The following is a 16,868-nucleotide window of genomic DNA, read 5'->3' as shown; positions in this document are numbered from 1 at the left end:
GGTGAGATTCAAGTGGTGCAGGTTAATGCCCCAAAGACTAGAGCACTCCAACTGTGATGTGGAAATTTCCTAAGTTTCTGTGTATGCACAGTTGTTTACATGCACTCATAGGTATAAATGTCATGGTAGTTTTGGGGCTTTAATGATTTCTTTGAACTGTTCTTTTTCCAGGGTGGAATGATTGTACAGCATATGTCTTCAATGACTACAAAACAAGAATTAGGAGCACATGTTTGGGAAGGATATTCCAGAAGCTGAATGTTAGCCTGCTTTATCCATTCCAAAACCAATTTCAGTGTGTGTTTGGGATCATTGTCCTGTTGGAACACCCAACCTTGTCCACGTTTTAACTGTCTAGCTGTTGATCTGAGGTGAAGTTCAAGCATTTGGAGGTAATCCTTTCTTCATTCCATCCACTTTGTGCAATTTACCAGCACCGCTGGCAACAAAACAGCCCCAGAGCATGATGCTATCACCACCATGTTTGACAGTTTACTCCTCCAAACATACCTCTTGTTGTGGCCAGATAGCTACATTTTTGTCTTGTTTGAGCATGAGACCTTTCTCCAGAAGGCATTTGGCTTGTCCATGGGGGGCAGCCCAACATTTGTGAATCTACAGTTCTTCCTGGATCTTCACTGAGGTCCTCGGACTTTCCCATTGTTCTGAGTATTAGTCAGTCCAAAGAGTGCTGTCAACCAAATCTTTTTGTATTCTGGCAAAGAGAACTACCAGTTGTAGTCCATCATGATCACTAATGAGAAGTTAATAGGCCTTGGCCTTATGAATTTAAGACATTGTAGAACCTTCAGCACCACTTATTAAAATATATGTGTGTATATATTTGAGTATGTAAGTATACTTTTGACCTTTTGTGAATTAGAGAAAATCCAAAATAAATTCAAACTTTGCAGCCAATTCTTGATTTTTACAGTTATTAACAATGTATGTTGTACAATCATTGATTGCACCCTCAGAAAAAGAACAGTTCAAAGAAATCATTAAAAGCCCCAAATTACCATGACATTCATGCACATGATGAGTGTATGGACTTCTGACCACAACACCTTTTTTCTACACAGTGACCAATAGTTGTTTTCACCACATGCTTGAGCCTTTCTGATCTGGTTCTGACAGTACGGTGAATCCCTAAAGGGCCTTCTGGTCACATCTTTGAATGTCTATGCAATAATAATGCTGTCAGAGAGAGTTGCAGTTTTGCATGTACACATCGGAAATACAGGGTAATCCTGTGGAGTGGAGATTGTTCTTGTATTCACTGACTGATGGACACACTATATGTTCAAAACAGAAATATGTTGTCTTTGTTTGCTTCACTGAGAGGAAATGAATGAAAAGTGGGGTCTCTGTTTATTACTCACTTTACTTCCACTTTGGAGGCTGTTTCTGTGAAACAAATAAGCCCTGTCCTGAGTCACGTCTCACTCTTTTTATCCCCACTTTCTTCCTTTGTGCTGCTGGGCTTTGATCCACTATAACTGGGCTGTGCAGCATATGTTGCTTATCCTCTCTTGGCAAATAAAAGCACCTCAACCTGGAGATGGGCAGCTTTTTTTAAAAAAAACAAACAAACAAAAAAAAAACAAAGTAAAAAGGATGACGTTTGTAACCTAATAATGCATCAGGCTGATTTCATTTTAAACTCATCAGTGCAGCAGCAGGAGGCAGTAGATTGCCAAAAGTGGTGAAACTAATACATGAAAATTTAGTTTTCAGCACATTAAAAGGCAATTAGCAAGCCATTGGGAGTAATCAGTGGTGGATTCAAGTGGTGGTAATGGCCACCATAGGCTAAAGTCTGGCTACTGCATTTACCATCACATCAGTGAATGTCACCGCTCGTCCAATACTTTGATTTATGACCAAATATCTGCAAAACTAATGACAGTCTTATCAACCTCAGCTGTAGTCTTTGTGCAATGCTAAGTGGTAAGTATGGTGATGATGGTGTGTATAGTAACTGTAAACTTGTCGGGCTTTTTCACTGTTTTAGTATACACAGTGTTTTGTCAGTTGATACCTATATAAAAAACTCACTCTGTATTGTGATTGCTCATAGTGTCCTGACCTGAAATAGTGGCTGAATTTTATAGCCTGTTGTGCTGTAGCATGCAGCTAAACAGAAGACAAACTGGTCTCGGCTAGTTTCCACTGAAAGTGCTGCTTAGGTAAGCAGGTTTACCAGTGACTTTAGGAAACAGTCAAACTTTTAAACAGTCACTGACCTAAAGGTACAAGCTTACAGAATGAACTTTACAGAACTTACTTGGATTTAAGACAGTTTGGCTTAGTTTGGGAAACTATACAGTTTTCAACACAAACTGTGGTGTTGAGTCTGAAAGATGTGGATTTTTATAAGATACTGTCTTCTCCTGCAAACAGTATAACCAGTTTTTGTGGTTTGTGAGTCCCCCAACCTTATGAAAGTGCAATACTAAGTCACTGCAGCAGTTTCTCAGTAGTGGGTTGTTTTCATTCCCACAGTATAGAGTACCTTTCAGGATATATAGAGGTTTTGTCTCAGTATTTGATTCGGTTTCCTTCAGCTGCTTCTTTGCAGCGTATCGCACAAACACACCAAGCAAATGCCTATTTTCTACTTTCTGTTTTGGGATTGCTCAGCTTGCCGTTTGCAACTCTGCCAAGTGCTGCAAGTCTATATTTTCCGCAGACTGAAAAACAATGATTTTTTTTTTTTTCTTTTTCCAAACATGGCTTTTAGAAGAAGAAATCATTCTCACTGAGGGTAGAAGCAATGTTATTCAGTACAATGAGTGCAGAAGTGGGAAGTGCTGTTTCGAAATTGAAGGTTACTGATTGTCCATTCAAAAATAATCCATTAGGGCAGTCAAACTGTGCAATGTACCTGTAAATGTGCGTGTGCTTTTTTTGTCACTAGAAATCATAAATGCTACATTCAGCTACGTTTTCTGTCCCAGTGGGCTACACAAATGTGAAATCCAGAAAAAAAAAAAAAAAAAAAAAACAGCAACAAAGAACTGATATTTGCTTGTGCTGGAATAATGAGGAACAGTGATCACAAGCCGAAACCAACAAACAGAAAAGTGATCAACATAAAGTACAAAGGCTTGCTTTAACACAAACTAACACGATCCTTTTCCACAAAGTGTTCAGAATATGCACACATGACTCAACGCTGCTGAGTCATGTGTGCACGCGGGGACAATCGAGCTCTGCTAGTCTGACAGGTTTTCTGTCATATAAGACACTCATCAGAAAGTCTCAGCACAGAAATCACAGGGCTTTGTTTTATACCATCTCACTGTGTCTTAGTTTTGATCCCACCTACTGACAGAACCACTGACCTCCTGGGAAGCATTAATTCTACTTCATTCTACCTGTCTGCTAACTCCTGTCTTTCTCTTTCCTCCTCTACCCATTTTCTTCTCTTGCTATTGCTTTCTGCTTACTTAACAAGCCTATCTTTAACTTAATGAGACTTGTCATGTCAACCTCATGCTCTTATACCATCTATTTCTTCCACGTAAACACAGAGACAAAGACACACACCCTGTTCTAATCTCTTTCAAGAGAAATCCTAGCTGCTTCCTAAAAAGGGCTGTTAGGAATGGGTATATATTTCTGTCTCTGTTCTCCCTTCTGTCAAAGAGCCATGTTTTCATCCTGTAAATGTGTTTTCTTTTAGTATCAACAAGACAGCTATGCTTCACTTGCCTGCTTCTCTGCCAATTTAATACAAAAGCCATGCCCTAATCCTTCCAAACACACTGTAAGATGGCCTGTATCTCTCTGACGCAGAGACACACGCATGACGGTTTGGCAGGCTCCTTTTTAAGGTGCCCACTTTGTCCAGACAGAGCACAGAGGCTCCGTTGTCCCACCCCAAGGATAGAGCGGCAGACTTTGCATCAGTAATAAGGCAGAACACAATGATAGGTTTCACAGAGAGAGAGTCGGGGCTTTAAGTCAACAGAGGATACATTCCCTTCTTTAACAACTGAGCCTCTCCCAACATACTGCACTGTGTGTGAGGGACTCTCTTGGCGTGGAGTTACAGCACATGCGGTGAGTCACTTGAGTTGGAAGTGTCACAATGTACAGCCGGACAGTCACGGTCTGAAAACTTCTTTACCAGATTGTATTAAAACAGTGAGGCAAACTAGAGCACTTTAAAAAAAAAAAAAATGTTAGGCAGGGAGGAAGCAGGAAGCCTAACTCTGTCTAAACTAACAAAATCTACCTACCAACAAATCTAAGACTTTGTATTTAACATATGCTGCTTTGTAAACTGGTACAAATATGCATCCATGACTGCCCATTTCATAGTCAGGATATGTAATTTCCTAGAGGTTGGTTGCTTGAGTCAAGAAATGATAGGTCCATCCTGTAAATGGATGGGTTTTATTTATTTTTACTTCTTGGTTTTGTATGAGGTGAGAAGGAAATATATAAGCTGATGGTACTCCAACTTTTATCATAAACAAGCTCTTTATAAGCGCTTTGAGTGCTCATATCTGAGTAGAAAAGCGCTATATAAGAACTAGTCCATTTACCATTTACCATTTATAAAATTGAATTTTTGGCTACTTGAGTGAACAGCTTTAGTCATATCTGCATCAGCTGATGAACCACATATCCAGATGGATTTTTTGTTGTTGTTGTTTGTTTGGCTTCTTGGCAGCTGAGCCTCTGTTAGCCTTTTTCACCAACCCTGTGATGCTCCTATCACCATCATTGTGCCTTTTGATAACCAGATACTACAGAGCATTACTGGTTGTCACTGATAAATTTGAGGGAAGCCCCCCCCAAAGCCACAGGAGTTCAAACTGGAGGCACAGCAGTGCTGGTACCACCTTCTTGGTACTAGCAATAGTTTTTTATTTATTTATTTTTTTAGGGTGAAAATGCATCAAACTGGTGTAGCCCACGCCACTGAAGTGGAAAGCAGGCACACCTTCACCTGGTACTTTCTGTCCGTTTGCTCATCATGTTGTAACATGCTAGGAAAAGGTGAGGGCTTATTTGAATGGTCTTTGTTTCTTTGAAACTGCTGCTTGATACGAAAAGGCCAGAAAAACCAAAACAACCGAACTCCCGTAAAAGACGCTTAAACTCTCCGTAAAGCCAAAAAGCTGGGCGATGATGAACCTATCTGTGTGTTTCTCACTGCGAGTAACACCCTAAAATTAAACAGGGACCCATTGCTCTCTCTCATAAAACACTGATTATTGCGTCTTTAACTATTACTTTTTATTCACTGTCAGTATAATTGCAATAATAGGGTCAGCTTCCACCTCGTGATCATCATAAGCGATCATCGTCACCTTCATCATCATCATCACCACCATCATCATCATCATCATCATCTCTTCAGCAGTGCACACAGCCCTCGGTTTGCCCGCGTGCGCCGCCTGTCCTTTAAATTATTTTTTTTTTTCTTGCGTTTTTTTTCCACTCCATCTTAACGCGGAAGTCAGTGACGCACCACTACACACAGCTGCTCAGCGGGGGCAATGAAATAAACAACACGTCGTCATTCGGTGAGTGCTATATTTGTGTGTGTCATTAGGAAAATGGAGCAACATTCGCTCCAATGCAGTTATGTGTACGTCCACACTGGGGAAGCTCCCGTGTCTCCGCTGCGCCCCTCGCTTTATTAAATCCGACCGGAGGCGGCTGAGGGAGGGGGTGTCGCTCGGACGTGCGTCTGGACTGTGCTGGGATGAGAGCGTGAGAATTTACTATTTTTTATTGCCTGCTGTAGAAGCCGACGGTCGGTCCCTGACGACGGTCACCGTAGCCTGCTGTGATTAAGGTATGAAAATTCAGTTTAATGTCAGCGAGTGCGCTCTGCAGCAGAAAAAAAGAAAAAAAGAAAAGAAAAGGCAGCAACGTGTTTGTGTCAGCACAGATGCCTGTAATTAACTGCCTTTTTTTGTTTTGTTTTGTTTTTTCTTTTTTGTGTGTATCCAGCATGTGTTAGTGACTCGATTTAGGAGACGTAATGTTGCCCGAGCAAGCCTTTGTCAGTTTCCCCGAATCCTTCATCACGCTCCGCCAATTTGCGGTAGAATAAGATTGGACTCCAGATAATGAAGAAAGAATTTATTGGTTTTGGACACAACTGAGCGCTACTAGACTATCAAATAGCCCATTTTAGGGTTTTCCTGTCATTGCCATCTTACCACGGCGAATTTTCTCTGGAATAGGCTACATCAGGGGTCAGAAAGCAGCGGGTCTGTCCTGACTTTACCGGATCAATACTGATTTGGATGGATGTTCCCGTTCAGACTGGCAGGGCGCACTCCAGCTGTGATCTTAGCGGGCTCGCTTTGACTCAGAGAGCATCTCGTATTCTCTGTAGATCCGACGAGACGCACTGCCCAGCCGGGTGTTGGCTTATTATGAACCGTAATAAAGGCAGTAGCAGCGCCCTGCATAGCTGCGCTGTTTTCAGAACAATGTCAACAGTGATTCTGCTTTGGTATCCTGCAGCTTGACGTCAACAATAATACAGCTGCGCACTAACATGAAAACTGTAAATTGAACTTTTTTTTCCTAAAATGGGAAGGTTTGTACTTAAGTGCTGACATCAAACCCAATAATCATTTAATTGTTACAGTGTCTCTCACATTACACTCTGTCCTCTCAGTGGCTGCAGGGTCAGCTTTCTCCAGTCGTCTCCATCATCAGCCCTGTCATGACGTGTGCTGCTCTGCTGTACAGTTCCTGCTTGTGTGTTACAGTTTGTTCAGAGCGTTTAAACATGCAGCAAAGCACTGTAGTGTACTTTAAAGCTTTCTGTTCTCCCTCCCTCCTCGTGGCATGTGGTTTGCCACTGGGAGGGCAGAACACTCGTCTGCAGTTTCAGGTAACATCTCTCAGCTTCATGTCAAAGACGACTTCTTTTGATGCCATCTGTATCTTGGTGCATGATTTTGTGTGTGTGTGTGTGTGTGTGTGTGGTTTTCAGTTATTGCTGGAGACAGAGGAAGAACCAGCTGTGTGTCTGTCACACATCACGTCTTTGCTGGTTTTGTGAAATACTGCGAGCTTGTTGTGATAAGAAGCTTCATTGTACCGTTGGTATCTGGAGCATGCATGCATAAACATTTCTGATAACAAAATGCTAATTTTATCCATAATCCTGCTTCCTCACATTGGATTACGGCATATAGATTGGCATTTTTTCTCACAATTTTTGACACAGTGCGTCTGAAAAGAAGTGACAGATGGCAACCTCTTTGTAGGCAAGCAGTTGGAGTTTTAATTTTGGTTTTGTACTTATACTCAACACAAAACTCTGAAGTTAACAAAAAGGAAATTTGGATTTTTAAAAAATGTTATTTTACATTAGTTAGTGTTTTATCCATGACTTTTCCTATTGAGTGCACAGGTCTTTTATATAACTAGTTGAATCACAATAATGAAATCATATATTTAGAGATGGACTTTTGTCATAGCAAACATAACACATTTTGTGCCTATTTTTTCTCTTTTGTCCAAACGTTTTTAGACCCAGCGCATTGTCTACACTTGTTCCAGCATAAGGTCCACATTATAGCCACATTATGCATAGGTACAGTCTGCTCCTCTCTATCTACTTTCCATATCTCGGCTTCCTTCATGACCGGCTGGCTGTGTGTCCCCCGACAGCGATGATTGAACAGGGATTCTGCAGTCATGAGAAATCTCATCTATTCAAGAGCCAGCGCTGCACGAGCTGTCAGCAGACTCTGTCGTCCCGATAGAACCGACTGCTGATAGAAATAAGAAAGTAAGGCCATAATTATGATTCTGAACAGGAGCAAGAGGGCCGCTGGAACTGTCACTGCATTCCAGATCACATACTTTAACTTTTTACTTTCAGTAGTTACTGTGGCTGCCTTTACGATATAATATATTGTAAAGGGGAGGCATCTGACTGCCTATGAGAATGTTAACAGGAAGAAACCATCAGCAGAACCAGGCTCAAGATGGGCGGCCATCTGCCCCGATCTGTTGAGCTGAAGGGAACGCTTATGTGATGGATCTTCTGTGCAGAGGACTGTGGGTCAGAATGACCAGAGAGCTGTAGTGGCTTGCATTAATTAATAATGGAAGGCCTTCCTGGTATTTTTGGCATGCTGCATTTTGCATGTATTGGAACATAAAAAAACATTTTCTGGCATGCTAAATAGTACGGTAGTATGGGTATTGGAACACCGTCTGTTAAGCTGCTAAAACTGCGAGGGAAGGCGCCTGCAGTTTTAATGGACTGTGCCATTGTGTGCTTGCAAATTAGCTTGTACTTTCCATCTTCAGAGATGGGTTCTGAGGAAAGTAATTGGAGGGCGGAAAGAATTACAATCAAAAGTATCTGAAGGCTCTGATAGTAGCTTTCTGCCAGTTCACTGCAGTCATTGTTTGACACAATTGGTTGCGATGGAGAAATGTGCCTCCCACGGTATTTTACAATATGGAACAGAGGATCCGTTTGACAGGCTCCATTGTGGCATTCTGTAGTGGTTTCAATCAAATTCAATTTAACATCAGGCAAAAACATTTTGACTTGCAGAAGAGTTTCAGCAAAAAAAAAGAAAAAAGAAAAAAAGAATTTTAGTTCTGGTTCACCCACTAGTTTACATGATAATTTTTTTGAAATTATTTTACTGGAACAGGAGCAGATGTCTCTTCTTACTAAAAATGTACAGCATGTTTCAAAGATCAGATGGGCTTATATTTTGTTTATGCATAATTAAGTCTAACAACTTATTTCTTTTTCTTATTTTTTTTTCTTCTTCACTGTCTTCCATAAACAGCAGGTTACAGGTTATTGACATAATCAATTAACCTTTTCATTTTTCAGTAATTGGTCTATAATTTAATCAATTCCTATTTTTAATGTGATCAATCAGCTTATTTCAGCTTCCCCTTTTTAAACGATGAATTTATTTGGAAAAAATTAGCTTTTTTTTTAACTAACGAGAAAGCACTCAGGGCACTTCCTGCATAGTTCCTCATCTTTTCCTTTTTACTGATAATGAATCATAATGATTTATTAGTAATTTACACCCTAGCTTTCAACAGAATGTCTTTTTTTTTCTTGTGTTAAATTTCAGTTTTTATGTCTTGTTTCAAAATGGCACCAGCAGACACGCACCACATCTCTGTGTTAGCTGCTCCCCGTCTCCTCACTCTGGGTGCTTAATCTGTAAAATGATATTGATTGAAGTCTGCTAAGAGACAGGAAATGGATCCAGCCAACAAAATCAGTCTTCATACGTATTGTCTTCCGTTTTACAAGAGAATGTACATGTGTTATTCAGGATGTGGGTTTTTCCTGGACTCTAGTGACTGTAGGAAGTCGTGATTGTGTCTGTGATTAACCTCCCTTTGAGAGACTTTCAGTTTAGTAAGTTTTACTTTTCTTAATTGGTCATAGACTGTGAACAAATTAAAATTAACTTAACAATATTACCACCATATGGCAGCTGGAACTGCACCGCAAGGTTTCCAGTGTAATTTGTGCAGCTGTTCCACACTGCCTCTGTTATTTGATTCTGGACTATAATCATAGATATATGTCCCTTGCTAGTCTTCTTATATGGCTGGACTGTAACATAATCACATAATAAAGGTATCATATTATGCTGTTGCTCTCTACTGTGCATAGTAGCAGGGCAGGCCAGGATTGGGTTATTGTTTCCCTGTGGCTGGACTTCATCTAGAGGGAATAAGAGCATTGATTTAATCTAATTACTTCCTTCTATGGATGATATCATACACCTATGTGAATCAAACCACACCGTGGTGTAGCTTATGGCAGCAGTCAAACAAAAATGTAGGTAATTCAACAACATTGGTGTTTTCTAATAATATTTTGGTCAGATTTAAAGTAGCCTTCTTCATTCTGACCACAGGTGTGTGTGTGTGTGTGTGTGTGTGTGTGTGTGTGTGTGTGTGTGTGTGTGTGTGTGTGTGTGTGTGTGTGTGTGTGTGTGTGTGTGTGTGTGTGTGTGTGTTGCTCAGGCTCAATGAAATTGTAATGCCTCCGATGAAATGAGAGGCGGAGGGAGGGCTGTTCGACGGCTGCCATACATCAACCGAGGCGAGGTGCTGGCTCAGCTGAATGGACCGTGGGATGGTACTGCTGCAGTTAGTGGGCTATGCTTGATGATGTCATTAGGGCTTTCACAGACTCCCAAGGTGTCTGTCTGCTGGTGGCAGCGAACCAAGAATAAGGAAAAGAGAAGGAAACTGGGGGTAGGATGAGTAGCACGGTATTGTTTATTAAGTAGATCCAAAGTCGGCCAAAGATTTAAACAGTTTTTTTTTCGTATTACAGATTAACAAATCTGCCACAGTGTGCGGATTGCACCTGGTATTCTGTCAGCCTAACATACACGTAAAAGCTTGCTAATTTATGCTGAAATGATAGCAGCATCCTCAGAGCTGACCAGTGTGTGGCAAATGCTCATATGCATTCCCCAAAAAAAAGAACTGTCATCAACCGGTGATTCCGGCACAATAACTTATGCAGAATAAGGCCAACTGCCAGCTATAATAATAGAGTTACCAGCAGAATGTTTCTGTTTTGATGACAGTGGAGGTCTCACAGTTAACTTTGTCTAGTTGTAGATGCTGCTGCTGACAGAGCTGTCAGAGCTGTGACTTTTGTTCTTCCTGTTATAAAACGAGTTTTAGACCAAACATTTAAATGTGCCAGTTTCTGCTACAGTCACACTCAAAACCTCAAACATTAAACACACAAGCTGGCAGAACGTCCTACTGTAGATGATACGCCTTGTACATTAACATTTAAGAAAATGCAACCGCAATGACCGACTTCTTTGACATGGTGACTTTGTCACACCGATTTGGCCACTTTGGAGTAGACTTCAACTAAGCATTCATTCAGCGTAAACACTAAAAAAAAGGTTAGACCTAAGGCTTTTTCATTTCTTTAATTTGTGCTTCCTTGTCTCCTTCCTGCCCTTCTGCCAGTAAACTGGAAATTGGCCTCAGGGGACCATGCTCAGGGATGCTTCAGTTCCTAAAATGCGTCTGAAGGCTCGAGAAGCAAGGAAGTTCCTAGACAGACAATGGTGGGGGCAGGACTCTGTAATCCATATGTTGTTTTAGTTATTCACAATGATAAAACTTTATGCCCTTCAGTGTTCATGTGGTGTAATATCTTGTCATATTGCATATATATATATATATATATATATATATATATATATATATATATATATATATATATAATTTATATATTAAAAAAAAAGACATGAACGCTGTTACACCTGAGATCATCATAAAATAAATAAATTATGATGCAATTGGGTCAGTTGTCATATTTAATTGACTTTGCTTTATAATAATGCTACAAAGCAAGGCTGTCTCGATTTATTAATGTCTGTATCCTTGATTCCTTCTCGTATCCTTCCTCTGCTCGCATCTGTGTTCGGGAGCGAGGGACTAAGATCCGAGGAAAGGAATCAAGGATTTGCAGGTTGGGAAGTGAGTAAGGAGGCTGGAAAAACAAATCAGGAAACGATGAACAAAGATTCTGATGTATAAGCAGAATTAATTAGGGCATTTCATAATGGTAAAATTTTTATCAATATCTGTCCCTTAGATTAGTACATCATACTTTGTTTTACCTTTTTTATCTACATGCATTTATTAACTTGTGCTTCAGAATTGGTAATATTTAAACTGTTGAGATAAAAATATAATTAAAAATGGTTTCATATGTTGATGCGAACAAAGCATTTTTTTTTTTAATGATGTTATTATTCAACAGACATCCTAGAAAATATTTTTAATTTATTGACATAATTTAAAGCAGCATTTTAGTGCCCGCTCAGAACGAGCCAAATATACTTTGCCTACTGGTTTGGTTTTAAGTCATTTAAAGTAAAATAACATTAGATTTATCAGTTGGTTTATTTACTACAGTAAGACCTCCCAGTTGGTTGGTTTCATTATTTAGTAACAGCTGTCTTTAAGCACTAACACTGTATTATGAAACCCATTTAATTTGGCGAGCATTAAATCTTCACTCCGTATTGTATTTAATTAGATTCCTGAAAGCCACTCAGCCGTCCATTTCAATTAGTTTTGCTGTAGTAAAAGTCCACTTGCAGAAACTTGTTTGATGGGCGATTCATTGGAACGAACGTGCTTTCCAAATAAATTTTTGTCAAAACTTCAACTTTGGTCATGCACACATTGATTTCAGAAGTGTTTGTCTTCTAGTGCGCTCATGTGGTGATGATAGCCTGACAAATTTGATGTCCACATTAACAACTTTTTGTGTGTGTGTGTTGTGTATCAGAATAAGTTGCTTTTATTGTTTGTCCTTGGCAAGGATCATTGTTTTTTAAAGTGGTCCTGGAATGCTTGTGTAGCTTTGCGTGATTCACAGTTCAAAATACACCGATATAACCCAGCTGTGATAGGCCACTAATTATATCAGGCGTTCTATTACATCTGGCTGCCTGTAATTTGTACCTGAATTGGTTTACCCTAAATGTTCGTGTTATCTAACAGAAGTTTCTAGCCTGTAGCTGTATTTTCATACAATAAAATATACAGAAAGAATTGCTGTCTTGATGTAAAAATAAATGGCATTATGGCAGTATGATATGCTAAATTATCTGTGACCTTTTAAGAAAAATGTCTTTTCTGTCAGACTTACTGACATTAAGCAGCAGCGATGCGACCTACTGCAGAGGCATCTCATCACAATTTCTATATTTGTTTTCAGACATACTGGGGGGGGCTGACTGGGTAATTGGCGTGAGCTGCAGCAGCCACTGTGGCTGGACAGACAAAAGAGTTTTGATGTCATTGTATCTGAAAACCCTGACTGTGATGTAATATCAGGGAAATGCCGTTGCCAATTGTGGAACTTTGGTTTTTTCCTTTTTGGAATAATCAATTTAAGATTCATGTGTAACTAACCCGACTGTAAACAGTACAGATAAATCAGCAGCTGCTTTTAATGTGCATCAAAGTCGAATGAGCGACTGTGACTCGATCTGGCTGAACGAGTCGCAAATCGCAGGGGCTAATCCTTAGACAAATAACACATGCATCAGCGCTGTAGTGCGGGTCATTTCCGGGTTCACGGGATGTTCTTAGCAACAAGGGAGAGATCTCCTACATGTTTTGAGCGCTATTATGAATATCAGTGAGTTTTCAACAGTTTGCTGTTGTTCTTGGTGTTTGCATTGTCAGAGTAGGCTCAGTTTCTTATAATTTTTCATAACGTGTATTCAGGACTTAAGTCTCATTGCAGTGCTTCCATGTTAGGGATGTTCTCCCATTACAGCAGCAGAAATAATTCCAGCCCAAATCCCCGCTCTGCTTAAGAGCACAGCACATTTATTTGATCATGATAATTCAAATCTGAGTGTGTTGCAGTTATTAATAGTGATTCAGATAATGAATTCAGCCTGCTATGGCTTGTATAAATGAACTTTTCTAGACATTGTGACATGTGTTGTGCACAAACTAGGTGTTTAAGCAATAAATGGGTTTGTCAGACAAATATAATTCAGTTGAATGAATGCAGCTGGCATGAGCTGTGGCCTCATTTAACAAGTTCTTGCAGTAATGCTCAGTCAACTGCCTTTTTCTTGACAAGCACAATATGTCCTTAAGACAGCTGTTTTGCCAGGGCCCAGGTTCTGAGGCTAACATGACATTACCTGCTGATATTTGCAGGAATATACTTGGAGAAAATGTGTTTTGCATGGCTTTGTTAACCTCCCAAAGGAGCTGTTAATGGTTTTTCTTTGTAGTATCACATGGGACAAACTACAGAGTCAAGATTGGGTTATTTTGGAGCCCTGATTACCCCAATTACAGCAAGATAATAGGTGGGTGGTGGAGGTTGTTTTGTCAAACCACCCTGACATTTTCATTTGTTCTTTTTTACCTTGTAAAGGAAAACCAGAAGAATGAGAGACTACATGAGGAGAGGCTTTGAATGGTTTTCAGAAAACATCAGCTCCTGAGCTCCAGGGACACAAAAAAATGTATATTTCTTTCTTTTTTAATGGTATCTAGCCTCGCAGAGAACTTTTGATGGGTCACTTTTTCAATCAAAAATAAATTGAAATCTGATTTTTTTTTTTTTTTTTTTTTTTGCCTTTTTTCATCATATAGACTATGACATATTTTTTTTGTCACTTGAAAAAAATAAGCCATTTTAATTTGTCAAATGACCTTAACAGTTTCAGAATGGCAAAAAATGGCTTTGTAGCAAAACTTTGCTCAGTTTATCAGTTATCAGTTTTTTTTTTTATTTTCCATTATAGGCCTTTTTTGTTCTTACGTTGTTTGGATGAAGTCCCCTAAACGAAAATCATTCTTCCTGCAAATTGCTTGAAATTTTGTGACATTTTTGGCCTTCTTGCATGGAATGCTCTTTTGAAGTGTATTCAAAGGTTTTTCTGTCATTATTAGACCCAGGGCTGTGAGAGCCGTGGCAAAACCTTCAGCATGCGCCTCTCGAGTTGGTCAATTGTGGATTTTGTTTGCTACTATAGTGTCTGGCTTACTTCTCAGAATTTGCTCCTATTTAATTGGGTGAATCTTTCCACCTACCAGTAAAATGTTTCCCAGTGCCACTTGCTACATAACAAGCCTAAAACATGATTGATCTAACCAGTGCTTAACACATTCGCCACCCGCCACTCTTCTGCTCTTCTTCTTTCTTTCTTTTTCTTTTTTTTAATAAACCTTTTCCACGGGGCTTTGTTTTCAAAATGCATCAGGCTTCTTTTGGTGGAGCATTTGAAGATGCAGTTTGCTATTTCTGTTTGCTATTAGGCAGCTACACTGTATGGACAAAAGTATGGGGCCATAATCCTTAATTTCAGGTTGCAGGTGTATAAAATCAAATACCTAGCCATGCAGTCTGCCTTTATGAACATTTGTGAAATAATGGGTCGTTCTAAAGAGCTCACTGAGCTCATGGTGTCGTAATAGGATAGGCACTGCAGCAGCAAGTCAGTTCAGAACAGTCAGTTCCTAGATAAGTGGTATTATTGCAAAGTGAAAGCATTCAGAAACCACAGCAACTCACCCACAAAGTGGCAGACCGCATAAAGTTACAGAGGAAAGTTGCTGTAGGTTGAAGTGACTAGAGCGTCTCAGCGCTCTACAGCGCTCTGCTGACTCCATAACTGCAGAGTTCCAAACCTCCTCTGGCATTAACCTCAGCACAAAAACTGTGCACTGGGAGCTTCATGGCATGGATTTCTGTGGCTTAGCAGCTAATGTAGGTGTAATATGTATGCAGTCCAATACTTTTGTCCCAATAGTGTACATATAGAGGAGAATGAGAACTGATTGTGAGGACAAGGGCTGAGGAGCTTTGAAATTGGCATCATTTGCATGAGCAAGCTATAGATGCTCAACAAGCAAATTCTGAGACCTTGGTGAAAGTCGACACCCAAACTCTTTGTATGTTGCTCCTTTCTTCTGTAAAATTGTTGTTGTCATCTTCTTTCAGCTGCTCCCTTTAGGGGGTCACTGCAGCGTATCATCTGCCTCCTTCTCACCTTTCCTTCGCATCCTCCTCTGTCACACCAACCCTCTGCATCCTCCTTCATTACATCCATGAGTCTTCTCTGTGGTCTTCCTCTTTTCTTCCTGCCTGACAGCTCCATCTGCAACATCCTTGGTCCAGTATATCCACTATTCCTTCTCTGCACATGTCCAAACCATCTCAGCCTTGTCTCTCTCTAATTTTGTCTCCAAACTGCTCAACCTGAGCTTAACCTAAATTCTGATGTTTTCCAATCTGGTCACTCTCACTGAACATTTAAGCAAGTCTCCAGCTCCAGGTCTCACTGTCATCATCATTTAAACCAAAGACAAAAAGAATGTATTAACTGTGCTTTAAATGTTGACTCAAATGTTTCAACTTTAACTTTTGCTTTTAGGAGATAAAGTGAGTAAAAGATTAACTTATGACTGCAGATATTCTGACCAGGGTCTCCAAACCTTTGAAAGCCACTGCATGTTTTATTTTCTCAGATTAAGAAGGATAGCTGTTTTGTTTTTTTTTTTGCATTTTTGGCCACAGTGGCTTTTATGGGCAGTGGATAGAGACAGGAAATGGGGGAAAGATACAGGGGAAGACACGCAGGCAAACTGGCGACGGGCCTGGACTCGAACCTGCACCACCCTCACCGCAACGTGGCATATGTATGTGGTCGCCGGCTTCACCACTAAGCCACCCAGGCATCAGAAGGATAGCTGTTTGAGGGGAAATGTAAGCAGCAAATTGGTCAGCTTTAAAACCTCCTGGACATAAGGATGCACTGAAGGTGCTTTCTAACAAAGCAGAAATTTCTAGACCTAAGTGAGATGATACTGTATGTTTTCAAACAAGTCTTAAAGATTAAAACAGATTCTCTTATAGCAGTTGCAGTATTAGATTTTCCTAATTAAGATTAAGTGTATGTTCTATAGCAGAGTGATTTTCTTTTTTTTGCTTGTTAAATGCCATATAACTGCTGGAGGCTTGCTCTCCAACTGTCCACCACACAGTTATACAGTCATTTAGTTCCTTTTTGCTGCTGTTAGCCACCGAGTCGACCTGCAGCCAGACCAGCAGCCTCTAAAGCTTTGTGTCAGTGTGTGGTTTCCTGAGTCCATGCACTCACCACACACAGATGTGTGCACCCACACGCACTCGCATATTACACGTCTGCTGTTTCATAGAGCATTGTGGTGGGCTGCAACTGCCTGCTGGTCCATAACTCCTCCACACAGTCGGGTTATTCTGCGAGGCAGCGGGAGGACAAACACTATCCCGAGGGAAGGAGTTGTCTGTGTGCCGAAGTGCACGCTTACCAGTA

General features: G+C 40.3%; 1 protein-coding gene across 1 annotated transcript in view; it reads left to right on the top strand.

Moving 5' to 3' along the window:
* The first annotated feature begins 5,468 nt into the window (after positions 1–5,468).
* The window catches only part of LOC115793368 (uncharacterized), a 96,135-nt gene continuing 84,735 nt past the window's right edge, over positions 5,469–16,868 (top strand). Inside the window, 1 exon segment of the mRNA XM_075074426.1 lies at positions 5,469–5,543. The gene's annotated coding sequence lies outside the window, so the exon portion shown is untranslated.

This window comes from Archocentrus centrarchus, chromosome 15, assembly GCF_007364275.1.
Source record: "Archocentrus centrarchus isolate MPI-CPG fArcCen1 chromosome 15, fArcCen1, whole genome shotgun sequence".
NCBI classification, from domain to species: domain Eukaryota; kingdom Metazoa; phylum Chordata; class Actinopteri; order Cichliformes; family Cichlidae; genus Archocentrus; species Archocentrus centrarchus.
This window is presented reverse-complemented; position numbering and strand designations above follow the sequence as displayed.